Source organism: Podarcis tiliguerta, assembly GCF_965153285.1.
Source record: "Podarcis tiliguerta genome assembly, chromosome: 10".
Taxonomy (NCBI): domain Eukaryota; kingdom Metazoa; phylum Chordata; class Lepidosauria; order Squamata; family Lacertidae; genus Podarcis; species Podarcis tiliguerta.
In genome coordinates this window covers 22,928,832-22,947,712 of record NC_139543.1, presented here as the reverse complement: position 1 = coordinate 22,947,712, position 18,881 = coordinate 22,928,832, and positions in this window count along the sequence as shown.

Here is an 18,881-nt window from a genome sequence, read left to right as displayed (position 1 = left end):
ACCAGGCCTAAACACAAATTGAAATGGATCTAGATAATCGATCTCCTCCAGAAACCTCTGGAGCTGAAAGGCCACCACATACTCTAATACCTTGCCCCAAAATGGGATATTGGAAACTCTGCTGGCATCATAATAAGCATAAAATGCTTTTAAAAAACCACACCACATTGCATCTTTTTTAATAGTCTGGAAAGGACCTTAAAGTCTCCTCAGTGGAGACAGTGAACTTCTGCTGGTCCAGCCTATCAAGACAAGAACAGGTGGCCACCCTTCCTCCACTGTGCAGTTCTCACACGCTTTGAGTCCTTACTTGGAAGTAAACAAACCATATTAATCCTCATCAACAAGACACCCATATATCACGGCAGCAGATGCCAGCTTGTTATCCTTTCTCCAACATGCCTTCTGGTGCTGCCAAGAAGCAGCTCTAGGGACCCCAATACATCGATGCAGCATGCCTAGTTTCCTGCTTAGCCTTATGTTTTAAATCTTATAATGAATCAAATCCATTTCACCACTGCTAGCCCAAAGCTTCTCTTGAAGTTTAAGGATGCCTTTTTGGAAGAATTGTTTTGCTGGGCTGCTTCAGGATGAATATAAATACAATATATCATGAAGCAGAGGAGAATGGATGAAAAAGGTTCCTATCACTGAGCTGGTGAGTCGAGTTGTGATTATGTAACTGCAAAGCAGCCCAACCTAGAACCACTACAAAAGAAATGAGAGAGGGAGTTAGGGATTGTATGAGCAATGGGGGGATGGGAGAACAATATTTGTATTACAAATCCAATCCCAAACCTGACCTTAAGAATACACCTCATCCAAAAATATTTTAAGGGATAACAACCTGTAAGAACAATTTATCCTAGGACATGAAACCATAAACCATGCTTCCTTATTCCCAAGGCAACATTATTTGCTTGGATTCTTCCCCAGAGAGGTATAATTAAAAGCAAATCATAGAAAAACTGCATCATTTTCCCCCATTTCTAAAGTTTCTCTGTTTGGTGTCATGAAAAATCAATTGATACGTTTCCTCAACATTCAGCCTTTAGAATCCGCATAGGTATTTGTACATGCCAAAATTCTCAATGTGTACCTTTGGCCTATATGAGATTTACTTCTGATATAATCCTGGTTGTATGTTATGTGAAGGCTTGACATATTTGGAGAAGCTGAACTGGGAAAGGTCAGCACATGAAAGGTGGGTTTTAATAATCAACAGGTGAGCTGAATTCCTATCACTTTCTGGCCCAGATCTTCCCACTTTAATAAACCAGTTCTTTTCTCTATTACAGTCAGGAGGGGGAAACCCTAAAGATTTCCCAGTTCTCAAAAAGATAATGCACGGCTATGCCAATTTGTGGGAAACACGCCAATTAAGCATTTTGTGCAGAATTGCTCGCCTTCCCACCCTTATTGTAGAAGTTGGATCTTATGGTCACCACAGTTCTATTTTTGTTTGTAGAATCTTAGGATTCTTAGCACGTAATTCCCAAGCCACTGCTTGAAGATGTAATATTTTTCCCCAAGCTGCTTATTTGTGTCAGAATAACTAACTTGTCTTTCTCCTGGTAGGGCTGCATTGCAAGCTACCTCCTTAATTACCAGGCCACAGAAATGAGCAGACCATTCCAGGGTACCTTGAAGGAGCAAATTCAATCAAGGTTTACAGCCTAACTCCAAGGAGTAACTACTACAATCTGAACTGTCAACTCCATCTTCCTCCTGCATGAAAACACACACACACACACAAAATAAAGTCTTTTAATAAAAGCAATAAAACAACTCAAGGGACCATTGTTATCATGAGCTAATCAGCCCCTTAGGGAATTAGAGGCACTTAGCTGCATCTTGTGCCTCAGCACCTGAGGGGCTGTGATAATTTCATGATAACCAACAAGGCATGACAGACTGGGAGGTTAATTAGATAATATTCAAACTTGGTAATGTTGAGTTTGAAGATTTCTTTTGAAGTTGTGTAGGGAAAGATCAGCTTATAAAACAGCTGTGGGATATCACCACACAGTAGATAATTAACACTGCCTACAAGCTATGCAAGGTTCAGAGTAACTAAAGGGGGAAAATAATAAAGTTAGAATAGCAGGCCCCGAGGCACTTCTTTGACAATGCCTAATTTTGATGAGTTCGCCTCATGGAATCTTTACTCAGTTTGTTTAATTTCATTTAGTAACAAATCAATAATTGACCAAAGTCTACGAATGGAAATTCTTATACTCCACGGTTTTAAAATAGTTTTTACACGACTATAAACAGAGTGTTGGTGATTTATGAAACAGGACCACCGTTCATAAAGGCTGTGGTGAGTGCAGTTATTTAACACAACAACTGTGACAGATCAGAAAGGGGGAAACGTCTTACTGGCAGCCACATAAGCAGTCCCCAGAAAAGGATCCTGATAGGCTGCCATCATAGGCTAAACCTAACCTGTAAAACCTCAAGGCTGTCTGATTATTTGGAAGGATTGCTAAATCCGAATGGCAAGGAATCCTTTTAATCTCAGCTCTAGAAAAACTAAACACGGAGCTCTGGCAAACTCAAAACATGCTCACTATTTTGTGACATTTTTGTTGGTCCTTAAAAAAAAAAGCCATTGCCAGACTATGGATTTTGGAATATAACAGGCATAGGCAAACTCGGCCCTCCAGATGTTTTGGGACTACAACTCCCATCATCCCTGACCACTGGTCCTGTTAGCTAGGGATGGTGGGAGTTGTAGTCCCAAAACATCTGGAGGGCCGAGTTTGCCTATGCCTGTTATATAAGGAAGCTGTAATATTCAATATAATTATAGTTGAATGTTAGCTTTAAAAAATGGGCAACATATTTCCATTATTGCACTAATAATGCTAGAATATAATTCAATCTGTTATAAATTACATTATTTGATGTTGTTGTATTTTCCATAACAGAAGTTGTGTCCTTGTTAAAATGTTTGTTTTTTCCCTTTATTACCCAGTGAGGGACAGGGAGCACCATTTAGTAAAATCTCCTCTTTTTATTGGTTTTTAAGTGGGATTCTGTGTGGATGTCTCAGAAACTTTCATTGCAGCATTTCAGATGCTCAGCCTGTTGCAGGTGTTTTAAAGATCATGCCCACAGGCTCCTTAGATGCCACACTTCTAGGATAATGGGAGACTATAGGAAGCTGCCTTATACCAACTCAGACAAATGGTCCATCTCGCTTAGTATTGTGGGATGTAATCCACTGGGAGCAGTCAAATGCAACATTCCTTGTTTTGCTAGAGTGGGACATGCAAGGTAATGTTTGGTCCAGCCAGTTGAAACTTCCTTTTCCTCCTGGCCTGGAGCATCCTTCCGTGCATGTGACTAGTGGGTGGGCATGAACTTTCCATACCTGGTAAAAGGCCAAGGCATGCTGCTGCCTCTCTCTCTCTTTTCCATCTTCCTTTCATCCTGCGAACTTCCCGGACTGCCAACTGCAGTCATTAGGTCAACCCACATATGGGGTAAACCTGTTTGTATATGATTGTAACTTCAAGCCTTAAGCCTGCCTTCAGGGATCACACTGTGCTCTGCCTGATCATGAGTAAACTTTCTTTTTATTGCTTATGAATAAGACTGTGGTGTCTTTATTCTTTTAGGAGGGATTCAAGGGGTCTTACCAGGAAAATATGAGAACACATTTCAATCTGGACAAGCCAGGTTGAATTGCATATTGTCTTAAGAAACTCACACGAGTTTGCAACTAGTTTTCTGCTGTGTAAAAGGGAATGCACTCTGCTAAGTAAAGAAACTTGCTAGCACAAGTTAGGAAGGATATTAATAAACAATATATCCTCTCCTGCCACCCTGAACATTCCCACAAGTATTGTCTATGTTGATTGGCAGAGGCTCTTCAGGGTTTTAGGCTGGTGTCTCTTCTACCCTTTCTTGGAGATGCCAGGGAGGACCTCAGGGGCCTTCTGCAGCAATATTTCCCAATGAAATATGGCCCTTCTTATCCAGTATCCTCTCATCCAGCCCCCTGTGTCTTCACCTGACTTGGCAGCATCTCTTCACTGTGTTATACCAGCAGTGGTGGACCTACATGTTTTGGACCCTGAAGCTTGAACTGTTATGAGGGCTTCTTTACAACCAGCAAGGAGTTCTAGGTAACCCCTGTGATCTTCTTCAATGGGTTGTTCCACAACAGATCACCTGTCAAAGTCACTGGGGTGAATAAACATGCCCTATGCCTTATAGTGGGTGGGACGCGGGTGGCGCTGTGGGTTAAACCACAGAGGCTAGGACTTGCCGATCAGAAGGTCAGCAGTTTGAATCCCCGCGATGGGGTGAGCTCCCGTTGCTCAGTCCCAGCTCCTGCCAACCTAGCAGTTCGAAAGCACATCAAAGTGCAAGTAGGTAAATAGGTACCGCTCCAGCGGGAAGGTAAACAGCGTTTCCGTGCACTGCTCTGGTTTGCCAGAAGCGGCTTAGTCATGCTGGCCACATGACCCGGAAGCTCTACACTGGCTCCCTCAGCCTATAGAGCGAGGTGAGCACCGCAACCCCAGAGTCGGCCACGACTGGCCCTAATGGTCAGGGGTCCCTTTACCTTTACCTATGCCTTATAGTCTTTGGCTTGGGCCAAAGATTCCTGAATTGCAGGGGGTTGGACTAGATGAATCTCAGGGTCCCTTCCAATTTTACCATTCTGAGTAGATGATCCTCAAGGTCCCTTCAAACTCTACCATAGATCACTCCAAGATCCTTTCCCCCCCTGGTTTTTCTAGCAACATATTCACGTCCAATTTCATCAGTGGAGAGCTTCCTTGCAGAAATGTCCTTTTCTGGTGACAATATGCCGAAATAATTAAAGTGCTCTTCAGCAGAATGGTCAACTCACCATGACAGTCCATCTTTGTAGCATCTGTGCTACTGACTCGCAAACTTCGGGATTGTCAAAATAGATACCACCAAAAATTAATGCATTGGAGTCATGCGACTCAAACTGGGTCTACTGGACCCATTTTTTAAAGCAATGTGGACTAAAGTTGTTTCTGTGGCCCCTTCGGGATCTGGGGCCCTGAATCTTAAGCTTCATTAGTTTCATAGCAGATTCATCCCTGTATATGAGGTGCTCCTCAGGAACCAGGACTTCAATGTCCAGAACATTTCTTATCCACTCCACGAACAAGAAATAGAATGAAGAGAAAACAGAGCATGTCCTTGCCATTTAGTCACTTCATCTAACTAGAGGCTGCTTCCTTTTTTCTCCAGCAGGGCTCCTATGCTCATAACATATGCCGAGATGGTATAAATTCATCTGTTGATGCTTTTAGCAAGTGCACCTAGTTATGCTAAAATGACATTTTCTACAGGCCTATCAAAGGAGCACATGCAGGAATACACTATCTGTCTGTATTTCCCCCAAATCAATCTTTAAGTCATTTCAGGTTCTTTAGTCTGGTTATAACACCACCACCAGAATATCCATCCCAAAATCAATTCCATAACAACTAATGGGAACAACTGGGAAAAGACTACTTTTATACAATCTGCTTTTAGAAAGAAAAATATGAGGTACAATTTCTTACCTTGAATAACTAGGAGCTGAAGTCAATGAGAACACTTTGGGATTCCACATATTTTATTCTCCTACTCAAGTGCAAAAAAAGAGAAAAGAATGGAATTTTGTATTAGTTGCAAAATTCAGCATTCTGAGTAGCTTAGCTATCTTAAAAAGGAAGAAACAACTTTCTAGTTCTCATGGCTATTAATATTAGGATGGGTGAGAGGGACATAGGATATAGAGAAAGGGGGGGGGGTCATTTGGTTTGGATTTCAGTGCAAATGTATCCAATTTGCACTTCCTAAACCAATATGCAAACCAAAACAGCTTTCCTTTGAAATTCACACTTCTCCAAATTTTGCATTGCAGTTCTGCAACAAAATAATACATAGAAATATGAGTATATTAGTTAATGTGAATGCAAAAAATCTGTATCTTGGTGATCATAACATATAAAACTGCATTCTGTTATGGGGAAATTGCTGGCAAAATGTATAGGCTAAGTGAAAATTGTATTATATATATATATTTGATGTTCATCAAAATGTGCATTAATTTTTGTGCAGACTTTCTTTGAAAGGAAAAAAATCAAAAACATTCAGAAATGGAGTAAAGTGAAGATTGAAAAAAAATGAGAAATGGAGAGAAACCTAAATTCACAAATTCATCAATCCCTAGGTATCCCGGGGTGAGGGGTGGGATTTCAGTGGCAAGCGTGGCTTCTTCCCATTGCCATGACTGGCAGAAGTAAAATAAATTTTGCAAATATGTAAATATATGCAAATATGCTTAATTAGTATTCTTGCAATTCTAGCTTCTCTCAACACGAAACCTGTATCAATTTTGTGATACTTGCTGATTTCCTCTTCTGGAGCACCAGGGTTTGCCAAAATAGCAGTTGGCTGGCACAGACTAATATCCTGTTTAAGGCTACGATTCAGTGTGAACCCTAGCAAGTAAATCCCATTGAGACTGATAGGACTTACACCTGAATAAACATGCTCATGACTGAATTGCAAATTTTCTGGCAGAATGCTTGAGATGGATGGGTTGGGCCCATAATCATGCATACCCTCCAGCTCATATATTTAGAGCCGGGAAGGCATTTTGTATCAGAATTACAGACCTGAATAATCTAGAGCTATTTCCTTGGGAGGCCATTGTTTCCAAATTCTTGTGCACCGAGCTCTGGATTGCCTAAACTCGTTTATGGAAAATCCTTCCCATCCTTTTGTAACCTGTGATTGTTGATCACAGACACAGAGAACGGCAGTACTGTCCTAAGCCTAAGATGGCTGCCTAAGGCAGCCTAAACTTGATCCACATTTATGTTTTCCCCAGGCTCCACTGACAGAACATGTGCAGCGTAGGTGCCATTTCAAGATTCTGGGGGTAAGGAGAGATTTGGAGTGAGAGAAGGTTCACAGCAAGATTCAAAAGCCTCATATCTGCTATCTTTGCCTAAGAGTTAAACTTGCTTAAGCACATTAAAATCAATGGACTCAAGTGTGCCTAACTGTGTTGGATTTTCTCCATTCACAATTCAGTTGCAAAAAAAGCAGTGTGTTTCAAGAATGTTTGTTGTAGTTATTTTTCTATACCTTCAAATAACTTGGGGGGGGGGGTTATTCTGAGGAATAAACAAATAAAGTTAGAAACAAGGGTTTGTAAAGTCCGAAACAAATCCATTAGGGCCAGTGGAGCACTGCCGCACAAATTTGCCTGCCTTAAAAAAAAACAACCATTAACTTATTAACAACAACGAAGTGTAAACATAGCAAAAAGAAAAGAAACGGCCTGTTTTCTTATTTACAACATGTCAGGAGCTGCTTCTGCCTCTCATACTATTGGTCCCCCTGCCTTCTGATTTGCCAACAGGCACCAGCCACCACAGGGTTTGTGGGGGTATCTCCTTCCTGTTCTCACCCAAGGTCACCCCTGATATACAACCATGGAGGATCAGATGACTTCCTGAGAACGCAATCCCACTAAGCTGTGTGAGTAAGCTCCACTGAGCTCGATTGGACATCAATTCTGAGTCAAGATTTATAGATAGGATGGCGTGTTGTAATGTTGTTAGTATCACAATACAATTAGTACCAATGGGCTTTGTTGTTGTTTAGTCGTTTAGTCGTGTCCGACTCTTCGTGACCCCATGGACCAGAGCACGCCAGGCACTCCTGTCTTCCACTGCCACCCACAGTTTGGTCAGATTCATGTTTGTAGCTTCGAGAACACTGTCTAACCATCTCGTCCTCTGCCGTCCCCTTCTCCTTGTGCCCTCCATCTTTCCCAACATCAGGGGCTTTTCCAGGGAGTTTTCTCTTCTCATGAGGTGGCCAAAGTATTGGAGCCTCAACTTCACGATCTGTCCTTCCAGTGAGCACTCAGGGCTGATTTCCTTAAGAATGGATATGTTTGATCTTCTTGCAGTCCATGGGACTCTCAAGAGTCTCCTCCAGCACCATAATTCAAAAGCATCAATTCTTCGCCGATCAGCCTTCTTGATGGTCCAGCTCTCACTTCCATACATAACTACTGGGAAAACCATGGCTTTAACTATATGGACCTTTGTTGGCAAGGTGATGTTTCTGCTTTTTAAGATGCTGTCTAGGTTTGCCATCACCTTTCTCCCAAGGAGCAGGCGTCTTTTAATTTCGTGGCTGCTGTCACCATCTGCAGTGATCATGGAGCCCAAAAAAGTAAAATCTCTCACTGCCTCCATTTCTTCCCCTTCTATTTGCCAGGAGGTGATGGGACCAGTGGCCATGATCTTCGTTTTTTTGATGTTGAGTTTTAGACCATATTTTGCGCTCTCCTCTTTCACCGTCATTAAAAGGTTCTTTAATTCCTCCTCACTTTCTGTCATCAAGGTTGTGTCATCTGCATATCTGAGGTTGTTGATATTTCTTCCGGCGATCTTAATTCCGGCTTGGGATTCATCCAGTCCAGCCTTTCGCATGATGAATTCTGCATATAAGTTAAATAAGCAGGGAGACAATATACAGCCTTGTCGTACTCCTTTCCCAATTTTGAACCAATCAGTTGTTCCATATCCAGTTCTAACTGTAGCTTCTTGACCCACATAGAGATTTCTCAGGAGATAGATGAGGTGATCAGGCACTCCCATTTCTTTAAGAACTTGCCATAGTTTGCTGTGGTCAACACAGTCAAAGGCTTTTGCATAGTCAATGAAGCAGAAGTAGATGTCTTTCTGGAACTCTCTAGCTTTCTCCATAATCCAGCGCATGTTTGCAATTTGGTCTCTGGTTCCTCTGCCCCTTCGAAATCCAGCTTGCACTTCTGGGAGTTCTCGGTCCACATACTGCTTAAGCCTGCCTTGTAGAATTTTAAGCATAACCTTGCTAGCGTGTGAAATGAGTGCAATTGTGCGGTAGTTGGAGCATTCTTTGGGGCTGCCCTTCTTTGGGATTGGGATGTAGACTGATCTTCTCCAATCCTCTGGCCACTGCTGAGTTTTCCAAATTTGCTGGCATATTGAGTGTAGCACCTTGACAGCATCATCGTTTAAAATTTTAAATAGTTCAGCTGGAATGTCATCACTTCCACTGGCCTTGTTATTAGCAGTGCTTTCTAAGGCCCATTTGACTTCACTCTCCAGGATGTCTGGCTCAAGGTCAGGAACCACACTACCTGGGGTGTACGAGACATCCATTTCTTTCTGGTATAATTCCAATGGGCTTTAAGAACATACAAAGAGCCATGTTGGATCAGTCCCACATTTCGCTCATCACAGTGGCCAGTGAGATACTCTTGAGAAGCTGACAGGCAAGAAGTGAACACAATAGTGGCTTACAGAGGAGTGCTGCAGCTGGTTCTAGAAGTAGCATATATTGTAGCAGTAGCAGCTGGTGGGGCACTGTTTGTCTCCTAGCACCTCAGCATGATACATTACAATACGATAATCTTTATTGTCATTGTCCCATACAGAACAATGAAATTGGAAAAAATCAACAAGCCTGCTATCCCAACTATCCCTGTCTGGTTAGCCCCCTAAAAACTCTGATACCACATAATTAAATACAATATACTCCCATAGAGATTACCTTACACTGCATTTGAAACCAAAATTGCATTTGGGTAGAAACTGTTTCTCAGGCGGCTAGTCCTAGTCTTTATAACCCTGTACTTTCTTCCAGAAGGCAGAAGCTGAAAGAGGTAATTTCCGGGGTGCGCACTATCCTGTACTATCTCTGCCGCTTTCTTATGGCACCTGGAAGCAAAGATTTGATCCAAGGTGGGAAGAGTGCACCAAATTATTCTCTCTGCAGTCTTTACAACCCTGGACAGCATTGTTTTCCCCCTGACCGTGCAGCTCTCAAACCACACACAGAGACCATAAGTTAATACACTCTCAACAGTACAATGGTAAAATGCCACCAACCGGTCCTTTGAAATATTATTTTTCCGGAGGATTCCCAGAAAATATAACCTCTGCTGGCGCCAGATGCAGTTTTAGTATAGTGGGTGGTGCTGTGGTCTAAACCACTGAGCCTCTTGGGCTTGCTGATCAGAAGGTCGGTGGTTCAAATCCCTGCGATGGGGTGAGCTCCCGTTGCTCTGTCCCAGCTCCTGTCAACCTAGCAGTTTGAAAGCACACCAGTGCAAGTAGATAAATAGGTACTGCTGTGGCAGGAAGGTAAACAGTGTTTCTGTGTGCTCTGGCTTCCATCAAAGTGTCCCATTGTGCCAGAAGTGGTTTAGTCATGCTGGCCACATGACCCGGAAAACTGTCTGTGGACAAACCCCGGCTCCCTCAGCCTGAAATCGAGATGAGTGCCGCAACCCCATAGTCGCCTTTGACTGGACTTAACTGTCCAGGGGTCCTTTATCTCTTTTTTTAGTATAGTGTGACCGGTTCAACTGCAGTGGGCACCAGCACCGCAGGGGACACCACAACATTGATTTAAAATGGATCATGAGGGGCGGGAGGGGGCACCAAATTTTAGCACAACACAGGGCGCCGCTGAAATTTGAGAACCCAAAACCCACCACTGCTGTCACTTACCAAGAAGGGACGGGAGCTTGGCTTAGTGTGGGACATGGGGGTGGGGGTGTCTGACTGGGTCCACCACCATGCACCTCACTGGGCCAAGCTCTCCGTTTCTCTCCTCGCTCCTCTGCCTCTCAGAAAGCACCAGTAACGTGCTGTGTTGGGAAGCCGGAAGAACAACAGTCTCTCACCTGCGCAACCTCACCAGCTGCTACAGTATAGTAGCCATTGTTAACCTTATCCTCCATTAATTTTATTGCTAGGTATAAATTGTGGTCAAAACGGCACACCCAGGTGGTACTACTGGCCACATTTGTTATGTTACTTTTGACGTGACTGGGGTTTGGTAATCCCCCAAAACTTTCTGTTTGGCATCTATAAGGGATTATTTTCTCAGGCTGTGGTTTGTCAATTCTGAGTCCCCTTCTTAATCCTCCTCAAGAAAGATTTTAGAGTTAAGGTAGCCCAAGACATTTTTTTAAAAAAATAAAAAATAGGTGTTGAAGAAGATTGGAATGGATTTTTAAAATGGTGCAATATGCTGTTTCTTTTCCCATTCTTGACTGTCAGCTAAAGCCAGCTTATCAGTTTTCTGTTTCATAATAGTAAATTCATACATATTTTTAATTTATAAAATACCTCAGAAACTGTGAGGCTATCTAAGCTCCTAGTGCAACTTGGAAAATGTTCCTGTATCAAAATATACGGCATGTCAATCAACACAATCTACATGAAATGCTAAACAAAAACTTGTGTCATTTAATTTTACTGGGAAGGAAACCAAGCTGTTTAATGCTGTTACTGCCCTTACTGGATGGATAATCCTGTTTATGCTAAAAACACTCCATCCTAAATACCTGCCACACACACGGCTGACATAAAACTGATAAGACCTTTCAAGATGTCACTACAAAGAGCAGTAGGAATTTCTGTCACAAAAAAAAGGAAAAAGAAAACCTGAGGGTTCCAGATACTTTTTAAGCAAACTACTGAATAAATAATATAGCACACTTTGTAAAGAAGTTGGTGAGGGCTGCTTTAAGTATCTGTCTTGATAAGGTCTTCATCTTACAATGAGCCACTAGATGGCACCTTATATTTGGCAAGCATATCTGTTTAGAAGGTTACATTCTTCAGCTTATTATAGCAGCTGATTGTCTCTGACTGATCCAAATTAATATCACTTCATACTTTCCTCTTTCCTCAGTCAGGTATCCTCGCTTATCATTAACAATTGTTTCTAGCAAATTTAATTGCACCGAGAGGCCATGGTAACTGGACTCTGTTACCTCAGGTCACTCTTGTTGCTGGTACTTTCAGGAGTATCCCTAGTGTACAAGAATCTCACCTTTCTGGTTCTATAGGTTTCTACACCCCCTTGCATTACTCCTCTATAAATGCAAATGGGTGCTGATACATTTGAGTAGGTGGACCCACCTTTCTGGATTGTGCTCACTTAGGCAGCCAGGTGAAAAAGAAGACAGGTCTCCCGCATCTTTTAATTGTTTTGTAGAACAGGGGATTTCAGCAAGTGTTGCTATTAAAGGTGCATGCGCTCTGCCACCCTGTTTGTATCTAGCCAACCTACCTGCTTTGGGGTTCCCAAGAGGTATGTAGTTGACTAATGGATAGAACAGAACAATAGGCCTACGGTCTGATCTAGGGAAACTCCTCTTAGTACCACACCATATGGCAGCAGAATGTAGAGTTGCTTACCAGGGTTGTTAGTTCCAACAGATTTCTCTGCGTTGTTTTCAGGCTGGGCCTGCCCTTCATTTTCCTTGTGGTCATTCCACAGTTTAGAGGGCCTGCCCCAGATGCCAGTGGACAATAGATAAATAAACTGGTTCCATCCTTTGTATGATTCTAAAGCTCCCCCATTAGTTTTATGATTATTATTTTTTTAGCCTGAACTCAGGAAGTCCTAACAGCAAAGCTGTAGGCCATTAGAATGACTGGTGCATATATGGCTTGGCAGAATCTGTATGTGACTATTCTCAAAATGCAGTTTTATTGGACTGAAAACATTCCATGGCTAAATGCATTGTTTCGTATGTAGTCCAAATGGGCAGTCCAAAATGAGGAATAGAATTAAATCAAAGTTCTCTCAAGACTCGCACTCCATCACCACCACACATTAATAGCTTACCTTGGATCAAAATTAATAAATCCAACCTGCCCTGCAGTTTGATCTGAAATGTGAACCCAGATGAGCACCATCTATATTGGAAACCAACTTATATGAGACCGGACTATTGGTCAATCTGTCCTAGTATTTTCCTCTTGGATTGGCAGCAGTTCTTAGGCAGAGGGTCTTTCCCATCACCTGCTGCTACCTGATGCTTTTTATTGAGATGCCAGGAATTGAACCTGGGAGCTTCTGCATAAAAAGTTCCGATTCTAGTGCTGAACTATAGTTCCTCTGCACTTGATGAGTAGTAAAATTCTCTTCACCACTTAGGCTGCTGGCTTAGTAAGTGGTTCCATGCATATCATGACTGTGGTTGCCAGTCAAGTAGGAAAGAACCCTGGCCTGGTTTGGGTTTGCTTTCCTGTTTTGCTAATTGACAGGCAAAGGGCAAAACCAATGTTTTCTCTTCACCAACATATTCTTTATAGCTAAATGTATAGATAGATTCCATGTCCTCACCCCGAAATCCCAGCTGTGCTCCTGACTCTACCCACATGTCTGCAATGGGCTCTGCTGTCTCAGCCCAGAACGGTGCTCCCCCAAACCCCACCTAGCTACTAAAATACTTAATTTCACAAGCTGGCAACCCTAGCAATGATACCCTTTGTGTTTAGCTGGAGCAAGCCTCCTGCTGCCACCTCCATGATTGCTCCCACATTCCTCACAGGAACATATCAAAACTTTTACTTGTGTATTTCAGTTTCTTTGCATATTTTCCAAACATGGCAATAACAAACAATAAAGATTTAATGAACCTCTCTCTCGAAATGAGTCAATTTTTTTAGCCTGTTCATTCCTCTGAAACCACGTGGTTTGGTTTCTCTTGCCCAACTTAGTGGAAGCAGGCAGAGGGCAGAGAGTGCAAATTGCTTCCCGCTGAAGTCAACTGCAGAGCAGCCATTGACTTTAATGAAATCAGATTGCATCCAGACTATGCCGATACCTTTGTTTGCCTGCTAGGAGTCAATCAACAGGTGCTGTAGGCATTAAACCAAGTTCCTCCACATATTGGTCATGAACTTGATAATGTATCTTGTGTATTAAACTTGTTTATTGTTTAATGCACCTCTCTAGCTGCCTTTTAGCTAGTTTTGGGCTTTTGTGTGTAGCGAAACCACCTATCGCAAAACAAATGATTGATTGCATGCACTCAGATGCAGAAGTTGGTAGCATAGGGCTCCTATCACAAGTGACACTGTGAGTCCTTTTTTTTTTTAACCGTTTCAGTGTGTTTTCTGAAACTGAATAAGATTAATGTGATACTTTATGTATGAAAGGACCATTAATTGAAACATCATTTCCTATGGGGGCATTAAAACATCCTTAATTAAAGTAGTCCATTAAACGGCCTTAGCTGCAAGGACATCTTTCCTCTTTCCTTGACACCCACATTGCCATTAACAGTTCCCCACCCTTTCCCAAAGGGGTTCAAGAAATCACCAAAAGTTGGCATTTCCCCTACTTGTGAGAATATTGACACCAGATGTAACACTTCATCCCTCATTTTGATTTACCTTTTTCGTCTCCTTTGCCTTGTTGACTCTTCAAGTTTCCCCTACCCCTCACAAACAATGGACCCCACTGTCAAAGTTGGCAGTTAAACCCATCTCATGGGCAGCTCTGTGCACACAGCCGCCTGTCGACCAGCCTACATGTGTATCTCTTGTCTGCCTTGTATTTGCACTGCCTGTGGCCTGTTAACACAAGGCAACAGACTGGATGGCCAGACCAAAGGCCCATCTAGTCGAGCATCCTGCTTCTCATGATGCCTCTGAGAAGTCCACAAGCAGGACATGAGACCAGAAGCCTTCTCCTGCTGTTGTTCCTGCTTTTGTGTAAAGGTAAAGGGACCCCTGACCGTTAGGTCCAGTCGCGGACGACTCTGGGGTTGCGGTGCTCATCTCACTTTACTGGCCAAGGAAGCCGGCGTACAGCTTCCGGGTCATGTGGCCAGCATCTCTAAGCCGTTTCTGGCTAACCAGTGCACGGAAACGCCATTTACCTTCCCGCCGGAGTGGTACCTATTTATCTACTTGAACTTTTTGCTTTCGAACTGCTAGGTTGGTAGGAGCAGGGACAGAGCAACGGGAGCTCACCCCGTCATGGGGATTCGAACCGCCAACCTTCTGATTGGCAAGCCCTAGGCTCTGTGGTTTAGACCACAGCACCACTCATGTGTACGTTAGATCAAATTATTATTATTATTATTATTATTATTATTATTATTATTATTATTAATAAATGATAAATGGGAAAGAGGTAAATGGTAGCTCAAGGATTAGGTGGAGGCATTCGCTGTCTCATTATACATGAAAGCATTTGATGAAATTAAGGCATTTGGAACAGCAATAATAAAGCAATTAATTTCTGCAACTCTTTGAGGTTGGATATTACTGAAGCAAATAGTTCTTGGCATGATTCAGACCAGGACTGCTGACTTAAGGAATAATGGAGGGCTAGGGAGGATACCAATTACGGGGACTATCAATATTCATGCTTGAGGGTGAAAGCTAGTAATGGGTAAAGGGCAGGAAGAAAGGGCTTTCCATGGGTCTAATATTGCAGAACTGTCTAGCCATTGAGTGGAACTGCTTCTTCTTCTGAAGCATTTAATTTAGCCCATTGTCAAAATACCCACTAGCTAGATAATTGGCTGTTTTCAGTGTGACAGTAACTATATTCCTATAGCAAAACTTCATTGCAAAGTGAGACCTGCAATTGAGATATGATTAGCTTGTTTGTACAGATTTTTGGAAATCCATTTTTTATAGGTGACTTAGCTCTCTACCTCCTCTCCAATGTCATCTCCAGTCTGAACCATATTAAGAATGGATTTGACTCCCATCGTTAACACCCTATGGAAACTACATTTCAGACCTTCTTTTTTTTCTTAACATGGTTTCTCAGTCTCTGGATTTATTCTAAATGAGTGCATAGTTTGCATTACTTAATCTTTTAAATTTTCAAATACACACACCCAAACAAACACATATTGAACAGCAGCTGGGGCACAATCTCGCCAGACCCATCGTTTATGATGAGGCAATTAAGCAAGCACCTTAGATTAGTGGGGCATGTTTCTGACAAAGAGGCCACAAGGAAAAGGAAAATGCAATGTGTATTTTATTCCTTAGCTTCTTCCACAGCCCCTTGCCTTTCTTCTGCCTTGCCTTTTGTTTCAATTTTCTTTTCCTGTCTTTCCCATAAGCTATAAGAAAGGTGCAATCACTGGATTCAAATTTTAGAAAATCAATCTCAAGGAATAAACTTTCAAATTAAGAGAGAGAGAGAGAGAATGAATATGATGGTGCTATTGCAATAAAATGGGTTTTTAAGAAAAGATTTTTGAGAAATATTTTTTTAGGGAAAGACTTGTGAGTAGGAATTGGCCGAAATTTAATGTATGGTTAAGGAATCTTTCCCTAAAACTTCATGTTGGCAACTGGTTCCAACAAGTCTTCTGCATGGATAACTCAAGAAGCACACGTCTCTGAAGCCACCATTTTGAGCAAAAACAATCATACGGTCCATTGTGTGAAACTGTCCAAGCAGCAACAAGTTTCAGCGTTATTCAGGTTTTGGTTCCTGTCGGGCGAGAGTACACTGTTGATTCACGATGTCATTGAAAGAGTTTACTTAAAAATAAACAAGTATCACATGTGTTGGCAGCTGATCTACTACTCTTCCCACAGAAAGACCAGTGCACAGTCAAGATACTTCCAGCATTCAGCTACCTCTCAGCTCTCTGTCCAATTCTGTTCCAACTGGCAATGGGATTTCTTTCACACACACCTTTCTTAGCAGCCTATAACCTTTTTCAGAGCCACTGATTTCTGAACACGCCAAACACCTCCTGTCCCTGCTGTAGCAAAGTTACCAAAACAATTAATTAAAAAAACAACCACCCCAATCCCACAGTTTCCTTGATAAATCATGCTTTGTGGTTTTGTCACATACCCTGGGATCAAATGGCTTTACAGTCAAAACAAGAGAAATCATTGGGTATGAGGACATAATTGCCCACGAAGGAGCCATGAACATTGAGGGATTATTCTGGGCCATTAACAAGCAATCTCCCCAACAACTGATAGGTGGTCCAGTCATATATAACATGAAGCTAGCATACAATCTTTCCCTCTCCCAATGACAATGGCTGCAGTTGGGTCCTTTGCAAGTTATTCTGGACAATAGCACTCTAGGAACATAAGGCAGTGCCTTATATCAAGTTTGATAAGCCAGGGTTGTCCACTGCTGCTCACCATAGTTCTCCAGAATCTCAAATGGAGTTATTTTAACAGGATGTCCTTTTAACTGGCAACACCATCCATTGGCTTTACCCTTGGGTGAGGGTGTTCTTCTGAAAAAGCCTATTTTTTAAAGAAAAAGCAAAGCTATAGAAGGGACTTGTTTTCATAAAAGAGGAGGAAATATAGTGGATTTGTTCACTAGTCGGTGCCCTTGCCTCAGAGTTCACCTCAAGTTGTTGTCAGATGTTCTCGGATGTCACACATTACTTATTTATGCCTTTGCCCCTCCTCCCCAAAAAGAGACCCCTCTGAGAATAATTGGTTCTTAATTGATACTGGCTTTATACAACCCTTTACGACAGCTAGCAACAAGACACCGCTAAATGGGAGGATCATTAATACGGGTATATGTTGTGGATCTTCAGGGACAGGGCTGGATATAAGCAAAGTCATTAGTAGTTTATTTGCAACAGTGTATTTATGAAAAGCTCTGCGGAAAGTGTGTCAACAGCCAGTGTGTAGCAGAGCAATTAACACTGTACTTTTGTACAGTTGGGCTGTTAGCATGGGAGTAAACAGAAGCAGATGTGAAGTGCTTGTGATGTTAGTATTTGCAGCCTCGTCTGACATATGCAAATAAAGCAGAGTGCTTACAGAGCTTGCCACCCCTATTGTACCATGACCTTCCTTGCCAAGCCCAGGACAGGAGTGTTACATTTGCACCAGCCACTTGTTAATTATTAACTATCAGATACAGCATTGATGTTCTCAAACCATTGCAGAAAAGATCTCAGCGATGGGTGGGTTGGTACATTTAACAGGGTTTGTTTGGGGTGCTGCTGCTTCACATATATGTAGGATAAATTGAAAGACGCATTGTTTACACAGAAAGTTATACAGTCCATTGGATCCTGGCTTTGTTGAATTTTGTCAATTGCTGCTGCTTGGATGTACATCATGTATGAGATTCACAACCAAAGCCCAGAATATGTGTCAGTGATGAATGTCACAAAAGGAACGTGAAACAATCTGAATACAGTCGTACCTTGGAAGCTGAACAGCTTAGTTCCCAAACGTTTTGCCTCTAGAATGTCACAAAGCCGGAAGTGACTGTTCTGGTTTGCAAACTATTTTTGGAAGCTGAACGTCCGACGGGGCTTCCATGGCTGCCGATTGGCTGCAGGAGCTTCCTGCAGCCAATCAGAAGCTGCGCTTTGGTTTTCAAACATTTTGGAAGTCAAACAGACTTCCGGAACGGATTCCGTTTCACTTCCAAGGTACGACTGTATTCCTTTATTAGCCTCACTGAAGAAAACAGAACTGGCATTCCAGCTGGATATTAGAACCTATAAGAGTTTACATTGCGTTCGGGGTCTCTGAGAGAAGAACTGCACAGACAAACCTGTCCTGTTGTCTGAAACCAAAATGGACATGCCACATAGCTGAGACCTGTTATTTGAGCCAATAAGTTGGATGTCTAAATGTGCCCATATCTCTTACATAACAAGACTCTGTTGTTGTGAGGGCTGGGGTTGAAAAGGAGTTCCTGGTCTTGCAAGGAGGCGTGGCTCAGCTACTTGGCAGAACCAAAATCCAGTGAATAGAAATGTGATAGGGGAATTTAGGTGCGTTTAGCCTTCTGGGAATTTTTGTGGACGAAGAGTGCTAAGTAGGGATAGCAAAGATGTGGTCAGTTGAAGCATTCAACTATGGCCTGGATTCAACTATTATTATTATTATTATTATTTACTTATACCCCACCCATCTGGCTGGGCCTCCCCAGCCATTCTGGGCAGCTTCCAACAGGATATTAAAAACATGATCAAACATCAAACATTAACTAAGTTGTTTCACTAGTGGAAAGCAGAGCAACAAGTCCCACTAATGCACTGG